The 12,863-nt window shown below is 33.4% G+C and overlaps 1 protein-coding gene across 3 annotated transcripts in view; it reads left to right on the forward strand.

Moving 5' to 3' along the window:
• Positions 1–12,863, forward strand: part of LOC119077624 (zwei Ig domain protein zig-8) — a 117,033-nt gene that overhangs the window by 79,002 nt on the left and 25,168 nt on the right. The window lies entirely within an intron of this gene.

Raw genomic sequence — 12,863 nt, forward strand, 5'->3', positions numbered from 1 at the left:
AGAAATGTTTCGAATCAAGAACCACCACGCCATTTCGCCAATATAATCATTATATGGATTTGTGGAGCTGCGAGAAAACATATTACTTAAAAATTTATACAAAATAAAACGTCGCCCAAATCCTACAACTTCCTACATGTTTCAGCGCAATAATATGTGATAGGGTATACACACAATTCATCAGGATTATGCTAAAGTGAGCAAAGAAAACATTTGCACTAAAAAACACTTTTAGATAAATACTTTTTTCATTCTCTCTCTGCTGTAATAGTGCTGTGAATGGAGTCGTAACACAACAGGCATCGGGGGTAAAATATACAGCAAAACTTATCTGATTTACAGACGAAAGATATCTTTTTCCATTTAAATTATAGCTCCGACAGTTTTGACGAAGTATAAACACCAGTGCTTATCATATCTGGGCATGAAAAACGTGTTGTATTTGAATAAAGTTTCCATTTTTTTTTCTTCTCCCGCCTCCGTGAAGGAAGAGCAGGTTTTCATAAAAATGTGTATATGAATAAATTTGTATTTTTCTACCCGTTGTTCCTTCTCGCAAAATAGAGGAATGAACGTGATATGACTTGAATGAGGAACGTCATACTGATTTAGATACTAAATTTCTCGCCTCAATAATTTTATGCTTTTCGTTCTTTTTTTTCTGCCTTTTTTTATTTTTCAAATCGTTGGGATTTCAGTGTGCGATACGAGGTTTATCGTAATTTTTCTTCGGTTATTTTATGCACGAATAGTTTTTTATGTTGTTTTTCAGTCAAATATTTTACAACGCTCACATGGTCTAGCTGGCAGATGAAAAAAAAATGTATTTTTTTACCGGATCAAATTCGGATAGGTTTAAGAGAATCTATTTTTAAAATAATTTCGAATTTGTTTTTATTTTTCTTGGGATTACGAATGTTCATTCAACTTCAATCATAAATTGTAGATTTTGCTGTGTACCGAAAGGAATCCATTTCCGGAAGGGTTTCATTTCGAAATTCCTTTACAAAAATGTATCAACGAATTTATTGAATGATTTTGTAATAAATTTAAATATTGCTAACACTGTTAAACAGAGTACATACGGAATATGTAGCGTTATAATTAGCAAATCTATTACTTCAAGCAAAAACTTTTACGTCGAACAATGTGAGAGGTATTACGGAAAGAATTCTATATTTGTATAAGAAGTGATCCTTTTTGTTCTTTGATTACAAATAAATTGAAATTGAAATTCAAAACTCTTCTATTATACCGTCGCTTCGCTATTTCAATCAAGATGTCGCTGCAGTAGCCCGATAAATAATAAATTTTTATCACAAACGCGCGGTGTTCGGATGTCAAAATTACTTAACTAGAAGAATAATTCAAAAATTACACTTCAATTCTATTTTATTGTCTCCTTTTCGCTTATGTGATAAAATAGATCGTGGATTTGAGCACTATTTCACAGGTCTGTCAATGATTGACGCTGTCGGCAAGTCGGTCACTTCTGTCACTTCATCGAACAATAGACTGTTATGATCAGAGCGAGAAAACCGAAGACTAGCTATTATAATTTGGCGTGGGGTACTTGTCAAAATATCTCTTTCTCTTTCATCATAACACTCTATATTTTCATGGACAATGTGATCGAAAATTTAATTTCCCAACAAATGATTTTGATTTTTAAATTTCGTATCTCAAAAGACCGACTCGAAGGCAGTGCCATCGCTCATTTTTGCGGTAGTGACTATAACAATTTCCACAATCTATAGAGTACACACTTGTCACTATCAGTCTCGGCAGGCCTCGACTTCTTCGTGACACGTGTGTAATATATATTATTCTACAGATTTTAGTCGAATATAGTTCCAACGACATCTTGATTGAAAAAGCGAAGCACTGGTTGAATAGGAAAAGAGAAGAGTATGCCGTAATACCGCTCCAGAATCAAAATCCCATCCTTGATTGATGATTAATTAAAAATTTATGAAAAGCTAGAAAATACCCGCAATAAGTTTCATTCAGGGATTATTGTTTTGAGCGCCATGGCTTATTGAAAATTTCGATTGGTTTGTAATAAAAAAAAACATAAAATTAATCAAATGCTACTTGATTTCCATAGAATTCATTGATGATCATGTTTTCTCCTATATTACTGCATTGAAAAAGGTTGAATTGCATCCTTAATTACATTTTTAGTGAGTTCGTGATTATGTTTTTCTGATAGTATTACAGTAAACAAGGTTGAAACACAGCCATAATTACAGTGAACGACATCTCAAATGTCTCACTGTCAAATTTTTCTGAGAATTTTATTGTGTCATTGCAAATTCACAATGACATTATCTGAAAAAAATGACAGTGAGATATTTGAGATGTCGTTCACTGTAATGATTTTCCAGAGAGTTTGTTATTTTGATTTATAATAAATGTCCATGTAATTTTCATGGTGGAGCTACATGTGATTTGCTGGTTTCACGTCGATTTATAATGAGGGATAGAAGTTTTAGCAAGTTTTCTTTTGATTGACATAAAACATTACTATAATCAAAAGATTGTTGTACCGTATGCCTCTAAAATGCTGTGGTTTCAAACTCAATCGAAAATTGAAAACCGAAATATCTAAACAGTAATGTTCGAAAAAAAACAGATTTTCTAATTTACTCTGTCGAGTGAATATTTTTAATTTAAAAACAAAACCATTCGTAATAAAGTGGAAGCAATGACATAATAGTAACATTGGAATTAGTGTGTTTTCCAGGTAAAATAAAGTTTTGTACCTTCGGAATATTGAATCCCACTAATATGTCATTGAGTGGAAGCAAATGATCGATTCTGAGTGTATCCAGATTTGAAAGTATAGTCTTACATACCGCTCATACCGCACTTTTTATACTGCATTTGTTAGGTTTATTATCTGTAAACAGTTCTAATGCACACGCATAAGCTCGACTTCGAAGTGTAAACGTGCGCGCGCAAGCTCAATACACCGACAAAACATTGTGAATGTTATATCCTTGTCGAATTTACCCTGCCTTTAGCCTAAACGTTTGTTGATTATTATCAATTGGTTTCCTTTAAAAAAATTGACGGCTGTCCTTTTCGGATAAATTCAGTTTTTTCAACTTCGAGCGAAACTAAAAATTTGACAGGAAATGTGTGGATCATCTTCAAGGCCGTTTGAAATGCCATCCACGTTAAGAAATGCCATCCACGTTAAAATAATATTATACAAATTAATGAATGAACGAAATACAGTGTCAGTTGAAAGTTTGGAAACATAGAAAAACTAATAAATAAAAGAACAATAGACATGGAGACAAAAGAACAATAAAAATTTCATCGTACATGCTTCTATTGTTCTATTGTTGTCATGTATATAATTCTTTTGTTTACATTGTCATTACATGTTTCCAAACTTTTTAGACACACTGTATTTAGCGAAACTTAAGTGAGACTACGTCTGGAAGTACCGTAATATATATTAATGAGAGATATATGACCGTATCTTGAAGATGATCTATACTGTCAATTGTTCGGATCATTTTGACACACATTTCCTGTCAAATTTTTATTTTCGTTCTGACGACAATCGCCATTTTTTCAAATGAAAGCTGAAATTGTAGTTTGGAAATAACAGCAGAATGTGCTGCAAATGATTTGCGATAACTGACCCGGTGATGGACGAAACCCTCTAATAGAAGACCTTGGTATAAACCAGGGCCTGGTTACCAGGATTTTATGGCTTATAACAAAGAACGGAGGATTGTATGAAGGTGAAATTTGATTTGAACAAAGAACTTACATAAAATTGTTTACCTGTCATACTACAGTATATATACTGTAATTTCAATATACTTATTCATAATCAGTAAACATCACAATCTCTCTATTATACCGACTGTAACTTTAAAAAAGATTATGAGTGGATCAATTTAAAATTTAATTTATAAAAAATTGTAATTGGAAAAAAGGTAATGATTTAATTGTAAATTTTTTGATATAATGTTTTCTCTTTTTACATGATGGTTTTTCCATCATCCATCATATTTAGGCTATTGCAATAACAATCAATGTATATATGCTAGAGGCACCAATTTATAACATAAAACATTTTCCAATATTCTATTTCAAGTACATTATACGTTTTTGTGTTTGTTTAGTATTTGATTCCAGTCAACTCGAACCAAAAAAGAACCGTCTATGTAGAAAGGGCGCATAAATATATTGGAAAATAATATACGTGAAAAATCCTACATCAAAAAAGCGTATGCAAATTGTATTACATTGAAAACTTTATTTTATTGTGTGTATCATCAATCAAAATGAAACATTTTCCCAGCCAAAAAAAAATGGAAATTATTTCTCTATTTGTACGAAAATATTTCGGAGCTTATAGAAAACAAAATATTTTCCGCAATTTTCTAAATGCCAACATTCCCCATTCAGCAGACCGAATGACAAATGCTCGTTCATGCAGTGGAGATTTGTTATAGATCTCTACATATGCTACAAAATGTCATTACCATAATGGCATAATGGTAAATGGTCGCTTTGATGAGCGCAGCTAATCTCTTTATTTTGCATGTCGATCAGTATACGTCACATTACGAACCCGGAGAAGAATTAGTCAAGTATATATACAGTCGGTGAAATGAAATTCTCATACATTTTTCAACGCGAGCTGAAAATGTTTACAGATTGCCCATACATTTTATGTCAAAATTTCACTTGGGTCGTTAGAGTTTTTAACCGAAAATTTTTGGGTACAGTAGCTTACTTCTGAATACCAGCCTTAATGTTACATAAATCGGAATTCACATTACATTCCATAATTTTTGACTGTTATCGATTAATTAGGCTTATGTCTATTTTAGAAATTATTATGCACTATGTGGGAATAGAGTTCGTAGAACTGCTCCAGTATCAGAATCATCACAGTCTAAAGAGTGTTTTTAAGGTAATCGAAATCAGAGGGCGTACCCCACAGAAAGTATTGTTTTGACTCACCAATTTCTGTTTGCAAAATTATTTGTAAGAGGTTTGGCCAGATAAAATTCGAGAAACTCATTTTATCGCCACTCGATTTTCCTAAAATTCGTACTAATTTTTGTGGTGTTGCCATTACCTCTATTAAATGACGCCATTCTGAACTTAATATTCGAAAAAATATAATTTTGGCAACGGCTAAAGTGAGGTTTACTCCGCCGAATTAACCAAAAAATTCCGAAAAATGTATTTTCCCTTTCACTGTTAATATGTCCCGGCATAGAGTTGGAATTTCGATGGAGCACGTTTGTACATTATCGTATTCGAAAGTTTCAAGTCGAATGACCATTTACACGTCCCCTGAATCGGAAAACCTATTCAGGAATTTCAATTCATTATGGAAATATTTTTTGCGGGCTCGTTCGGACCAGTTTCAATAAAAACCTCAGCCCGCACAGCTCTACCACAGAGACTAACACCGTTAATCAATAAATTTTCCTATCATTTTGAAGTTGTTTAGATTTTTCCCCAAGCCCAGTAATGCCAGCCAAAGAATTATTTGCAAAAACCAATGAGGTTAATCCCACAATGTTTTTATTCAATCGATAGTTTAGAAGGGAAAAAAAACAAGAATAACCACAAAATGGTGTGTTGGCTAAATACAGCTTTTCCGTTTGGTAACATCGGTCGTTTATTCCTATATGGGATCTATATGGGATCTACCACTATGCTCATCATATCATACAATTTCATACCGAGTTTTTATCGTTACATAGGTATACTCATTCAGTCGGTAGTTGTGGTGGAACACAAGCAACCAAGCGGTTTTATCTTTTTTTCCTATAGAATTTTCTTTCTTTAGATCTCCACCACATGTTCTGAGAATGATTTACTTTATAATAGATTTGAGTTATACATTGTGTATGCTCCACAGAAGATGTAGAAATAATGTTAAATTTGGGTTGAAAAAGGCTTCCTCAATGTTCCCAAAATTTACTGCAATGAAATCGTACAACACATTATGTGTTTGAAACGATATTAGGCGATATAAATTGATGTTTGACTTTTGTATAAAAGTTAAGTTAAGCGATATTACTTTAAAATTGAAATTTATGGGAATTTTTAAACAGCTCGCGGAGTCTTCTCTTGATTTGATTGTGCATAAAGTTGGGTCACGATTTCATCGTTTAGATATTTGAGTCGATTAGATTTGCGATGCTGTTACACATATATCATTGAGGCGTATCTTATGTGTTTCGATGTAAATATAATTGATGTTGCGCTATAGATGCTATGCTTTAAAACTAACGTACGGTAAAATTTTATAATTCTGACAGACAGTTTTGTACGAAAATCCAACATGACAACGAAAAAACCTGTCAAATAATTGTTACTGTAGATCGTTTCGCCTTTACGTTGAAATATGCGTTAAATTTTTTTGATACAATAATCGAAAATAGTGGCTCAACGCTCAACCGATAATAAAATTTTAAAATCAATAGCAAGAGGCGTCCTCTTTGAAGAGACATGTACGTTATAATGTACAGGAAAAGTTTTTATTTTGACGAGTGGTAAGTGATATAGTGACTATCATTCTAAAACCAGCCACTCAAAGAAATATTGAAGTTGGTGCTCCTGGCGGTTGGAATAGACATTTTTGACTTATTGGACTGACATTTAAATGCAATTTTCTCACATTTGGCTCCTTTTGCAAACCAATATGTCATCTCCATCTCAGCCGTGGGCGTACCAAATTTTTCTTTTCTCTGGAGCCACTGGGGGTGGAATTTTTATTTTTCAATAGCTTTGAGATTCCAAGTGTGTAAAATGTATAAAGTGTCAGTGATTTGTTTATTGCTTTTCCTACTCATAGGAGAATGATGTTCAGAAACTAAGAAGAAATGTAATAGAGTTTTCCCATATTTTAGTACATTCTGTCATAAAATTACTGCTGTCACTGCGCTTATTTTCATGTGAACCAACTTCATATGGTTACATCTGTTCTGTAATGACAAATGTGAAGTTGGTTCACATAAAAATAAGCTGCAGAAAATGAAGTACTATGAAAAAAATGTGGCACCTCTACTGACCAACCCACTTGTCCAGCTTAATGTTAGTTGTAATTTCATTGGTGCTTAACTCGATGAATTATCAACACATTTTTAATCGGTTCAAACCGAAATTCTCACCAAAAAGTGTCTGAACCATATACTGCACATCAAAATCGTTTACCATAATTTTACACAAATAAAATTTCTAGGAAAATTCAAGCACATAGAGCGAGGGGGTAACAACTGTGTAATTTTTGGGATAATGGAATCATTGGAAATAAGAAATGGAATTTTTGGAATTAAATGAAAATATTGGAATTTCGAGTGGAATTTGTGGAAATATTGGATTTTCGAGTTGAATATCTAGGATTATTGCATTGACAAATACTTGGCCTTGACGTCTGAAATTATGAAATTTTTGTAATTTAGTGGAATTTTTGGAATTGAATAGTGAAATTGTTATGACTGATTTTTTTGCCAGTAGTCACCCCTCGGTACAGAGGCTAGATACAGCATATCATTCGTCAAAATTACACCATAAAATTAAAGTGATTTATGATCAACAAATAAATGTGGTGCCATCCTTATGCATATTTTCGAATTGTAAAAAGATTTCCGCGCAAACTTGTATCAATTCCAATTATGCCGGAAACAGCGGAAACATCAGTTACATAAATTACATTTTCCATTATACACACACGCGTCAAATTTAACGCTGTTGAAGGTGGCGCTGTCTAACATTCCATCTATGCATGATGACTAACTGACAAGTTTACAAACTTTTACTGAAATACAACAAGCATGACACCAGAAATAATGCTATTATGGTGAAATGACAAATGATGACAAAAAAATGTGATTTATCAGCGCGTTGATTTCATCACTGTTCTATGGCATTTTTAAATAAATGTGTGACAAGTTCGCAGCTCTTCCCTAGCTAGGGTTAGTTAACACCAGCGCACATATTGTACAACTGGTCCTTTTATCACTGGTGTAAGTAAAGGGATAACTAAAGGATTATGTGGAAGATGCGTTCAATTGGATCGAAATCGTTCATTGAACTGTTTATCGCAACAACAAAAATAGAATAATTTATTACAGCTCCTTACAGAGCACATTCTTTCCATTATTCAATTAAAGAATTTTCGTCTCGATTTTTGCGCAATTATCCAAATGGATTTCTGTTCGGGCCATGCAGCCAACAACATTCTTATCCGTTTGCTTTGATGTACATGTTTTGCGAAAGTAAGTTTGAAATTAAATTCTGAATTTGAAGCTCGTTAAAAAACGATTTCTATGATGATGACTTGTTACCATTGCACAGCGTCTGGCATTATTAAGGAAAATTTGTCGAGAAAAAAATCCGATTTTAAAAACTTTTAATTAAAACTAGTTTCCTGCTTTCTATCATCTGTTACGTTCACATAAAAGAATCAACCAGATTTTGCTTTACTGTTTATTGATTGCATCCCCCTTAACGCTATTATATAATGAAGAAAGAAAATGTTCCCTCGCTCAAATGTGTGGTGAGCGTATGTATAGCGAAATAATTTTTTTCTTTTGTTTTAACAACATGGAATGGAAACATTAAAGTGAAACTCGTTAAATAAAATTATAATACGTCATAGTGCCATCATTTCCGGTTGAGTGTTTAACAAAGAATGGCATGACATATGCATCCATATGCTTTCATTCGGATGTCATTTTTGGGTACAATATAATGATGATGATGGGGATGGTTGTGTTTTATGTCGTATAATCCGAACAATGGAAACAACAGCTCGGGACGACTGTTCTGTTCTGGTGTGTCCTGATATGACAGATATTTACATTATAAATATTTTATTTTTGGTTGTTGTGTAATGTTTGGCCTGCTGAATGAACTCACATACACACACAACATCATCAGCGCACATAATCTTTTTGTGACTGCGACACAATATCGTATAATGAACATACTGTGTGGAATGGGTGGAAATGGGGGTCGAGAGATTGAATATAAAAGGAAACCGGATTTTATCTAAGTCATTTCTCTAGAGAAAACCATAAATAATTATTGTCGGACAGACACAAAAGCTAAATGGCATATAAAATTTCGAGAATAAGATGGTGTGTTGACTGCTGTGTTAATGAGACATGAAAACCTTTTATGTGGTGGACTTGTATTCGGTGTTCTGCGAAAAGATTGAGCTGTAGATAGATATGTTCCGCTCTCGAACCAAAATATCTTTTACTTTACGATGGCTTTTCGTTCGTATTATTGCGATTCTTCATTAAATATTTAATGTGCTCATGTTATTTAATTCACAACGTCCAATATATAGTGTCTAACAGCTCCCAGACTAAGTTTCAAGTTCGGTTTGAAACTGTTTGCAGTGTAGAATATGCTTAAAGTGTGTAATGAATTCTCTTTATTGGAATATTGCGAGCTCTTGAGCAAAGCTCTTCATTAGGTAGAACATTAAAGTTATTGTTTGAAATTATCACAAAATTGAAGCTTTTATGGAAATGGAAATCATAACAAGATTTGAAATTATCTCTCTGATTTTCACAGTCTACCAAATTTTAAGATGTGCAGTTTTCGCGTCCAGCTGATCCACAAAAGTTCGCTCTCTATAAAATGTGGCACACATAATGTGTTTGCTACGTTAGCTTCGTATGTAAAGCTTCTATGTTATTTAGCGTTTTTCTACAGAAGGAGCGTGTGTGCGTGTTTTTGAGAACCAGCCGCACACTGTACATTTCTTCTTATTTGCTCACGATTTGGCCCAATAAATTTCAATAAATCTTGAACCACTCGCCGTGAAATGGACAGTTTAAAATTGGCGAATTCATCACGCTACCTACCTATTTCATCCTATTTCTTAGATCTAATCGAGTACACAAAGAAATATGATGGAATTTAATGTTATTTTGATCACTCATTCCAAAGATATGGGGAAATGAAGTAAATCTTAGGGAAGGAAAATTTCATTGGAACTTGCCTACAAAATGCCATGGGAAATTAGCGGAATTCTGTCATATTGCCGATTTTCAGTTACTGCAAAAAGTGTTTCAACTTTTATAGATTTTGACGAACGAGAGTGTTGGAAAGGTGTAGACTATTTCTAGAAAGTAGGGATTAAATTTTACCTTTCCGGTTGCACATGCAGCGCTTATGATACGCTACAAAAATCAGTAGAATTTTTCATCATTTTCCCAAATTTATCGTCATAAAAGTGGTCCAATTTCTACAAATGCTGGTTCTTTGACAAGGTCTCGTCTCGATAAGATCTTTATAAAGAAATGAAATTTAGGGAAATTGAAAATGAATTACTAAAAATTTCTCACGATTGCGCTACAATGGCCAAATTTCGCCCAAATTTCAAGGCCTTTTCGCGATTTTCACTAGGGTGTAGCGGTTTTTACAAAATGTCTTATTTCTTTTGAGGCTCAGCCAGAAATCCACTCAGCTGGTCCAGCTGATCATTTTATGGAAGAAAAAAAAAATTCAAACTTTAATTTTGTGCTGCCGCCAGATCGATCTTTGAACTCTTTGGGCTCAGTGTACATAAAAAGTTGGCTCTATATGGTAATCTTATCTCCAGACTTCACAGATTATTTTATAACAAAGATCGAGTCTAAAAAATATTTTTTGAGTTCATGATTGATCGTCAAACTTCCCCGATGGTGATTTTGAGACTTTAATCTCGCCACAAAATTTGATGAAAATGTGCAAAAATGTAAATTAAACTTTAAATATGCTAAATGGACCGCGGTGAGTCAAATACAACATCTGATTTGAATTGGGACACCTAAATTTGACATTTATCTGACAAAAAGTTGTGTTTTTGGTACATGGAATATTGGTGGCGAAAGTCGAATTACCTCAAATCAATAATTTTTTAGCTTAGAACGTGTTCCCAGGTTCTGACAATACGAAACCTTCAATTTTAAGCGTTTCCTAAGCTAATTTACGTACTGTTAATAAGTTCTAGTGCTAGTGAGTAGGTCTCGCTACATTTTCAAATTTTAATGTATTTAATGTTGTAAATTAGCTTAGGAAACGTTTAAAATTAAAGGTTTCGTATTGTCAGGACCTGGGAATACATTCTAAGCTAAAAATTGTTTAAATTTGAGGTAATCCCACTTTCGTCACCAATATTCCATGTACCAAAATCACAACTTTTTGTCAGATAAATATCAAACTTAGATATCCAATATCAAATCAGATGTTTTGCTTGACTCACCTCGGTCCATTTAGCATATTTAACGTTTAATTTACATTTTTGCACATTTTCATCAAGTTTTGCAGCGAGTTTAAAGTCTCAAAATGACCATCGGGGAACGTTGACAATAAGTCACGAACTCAAAAAATATTTTTTAGACTCGATCTTTGTTGTAAAATAATCTGTGAAGTCTGGAGATAAGATTACCATATAGAGCCAACTTTTTATGTACACTGAGCCCACCGTAAAAAATCGATCTATGTGACGTGGACTGAAACCGACGAAATTTTCAAAGATCGATCTGGCGGCAGCACAAAATTAAAGTTTGAATTATTTTTTTTCTTCCATAAAATTATCAGCTGGACCAGCTGAGTGGATTTCTGGCTGAGCCTCAAAAGAAATAAGACATTTTGTAAAAACCGCTACACCCTATTCAACAGATGACACTATTTTCTGTGTTGAAATTTTTGAATATCAAACATAAGTATGTTCCAATTTTTCACACAAAAAAACAATTGTCGCCACATGCTAAGTAAAAAGGTACGTTCAGTTAATTTCCGATACGCGCTGCACCCTTTGTTGAAGGGTGCTTTGAAGAAATCTAATCGAAAACGAAATCAACAATTTTTGCAAAAAGGTGGTAGAAATTGCATTTGTCAAATTTTGTGGTCAAATTCAAAATATGAGTCAAAATAGTCCCTAAACTAATTTTTGCACACCTTCCGCTATATTTTGAATTTGACGTTTAATATGTCATAAATTTCAAAATGGCTACGACGAGTGAGTGTATACCACAATAGGCATTGCTTGATTATAACTGGCCAATAATTGATTCCATTTTAAGTGTTCATCACATCACCCTGATTGGTGGCGCCCTGATGCTGGTTTTTGTCCAAGTACGTCCTTATGGCTTCCACAAATATTTGCAGACAATTTTAACGGGACAACAATCAAATTTGCGATCTTCCAAACCAAAAACTCTTCATAATTTTCCCATGTGGAAAATTTTGTTTTTAATTTACTTAACTTATTGCAATGTATATTTAGAGATAGAGCTCTATGTTTAAGTATGCATAGCGAAACAAAAACAGAATCTAGCGAACAGATATCTCTAGGAAAATATTGCAGTTGGATATAAAATGGAAAAGTTTATTCAGCAAAACTAAATATCAAATTATTTCAGACAAGCTATTTTGCCAGTAGAAAGAAATGACAGAACTGTAAACTATGCAACGGTCTATTATACATGATGGTTATTTAAAGCTTTCGGATTTTCCACCACAGAATGGTGTTGGAAAGTTCATAAATTCCGATATGGATTACAATATTTGATCAATTACAAACTATTATCCACTCAACGATAAACGATGCCGTAATATTATCATTTTAGAATATTTACTTGGAAATATATACCATCCTTAACCATCCTTACCCATCATTATCCCATTATATTCAGCACATCGAAAGAAAAGTATTCCCATTCAAAAATTCAGAGCCACAAAAATATGGATTTGTTGAAAGAGATACGCTCAACTAAGGAGCGTACCAGAGATTTTCAACCATCGAATTTTTGGCTGACGATGTGCTGATGTAATACTCTTACATACATTTTTTTCACCAACATAAAAAA

This window comes from Bradysia coprophila, unplaced genomic scaffold (assembly GCF_014529535.1).
Source record: "Bradysia coprophila strain Holo2 unplaced genomic scaffold, BU_Bcop_v1 contig_24, whole genome shotgun sequence".
Taxonomy (NCBI): Eukaryota; Metazoa; Arthropoda; class Insecta; order Diptera; family Sciaridae; genus Bradysia; species Bradysia coprophila.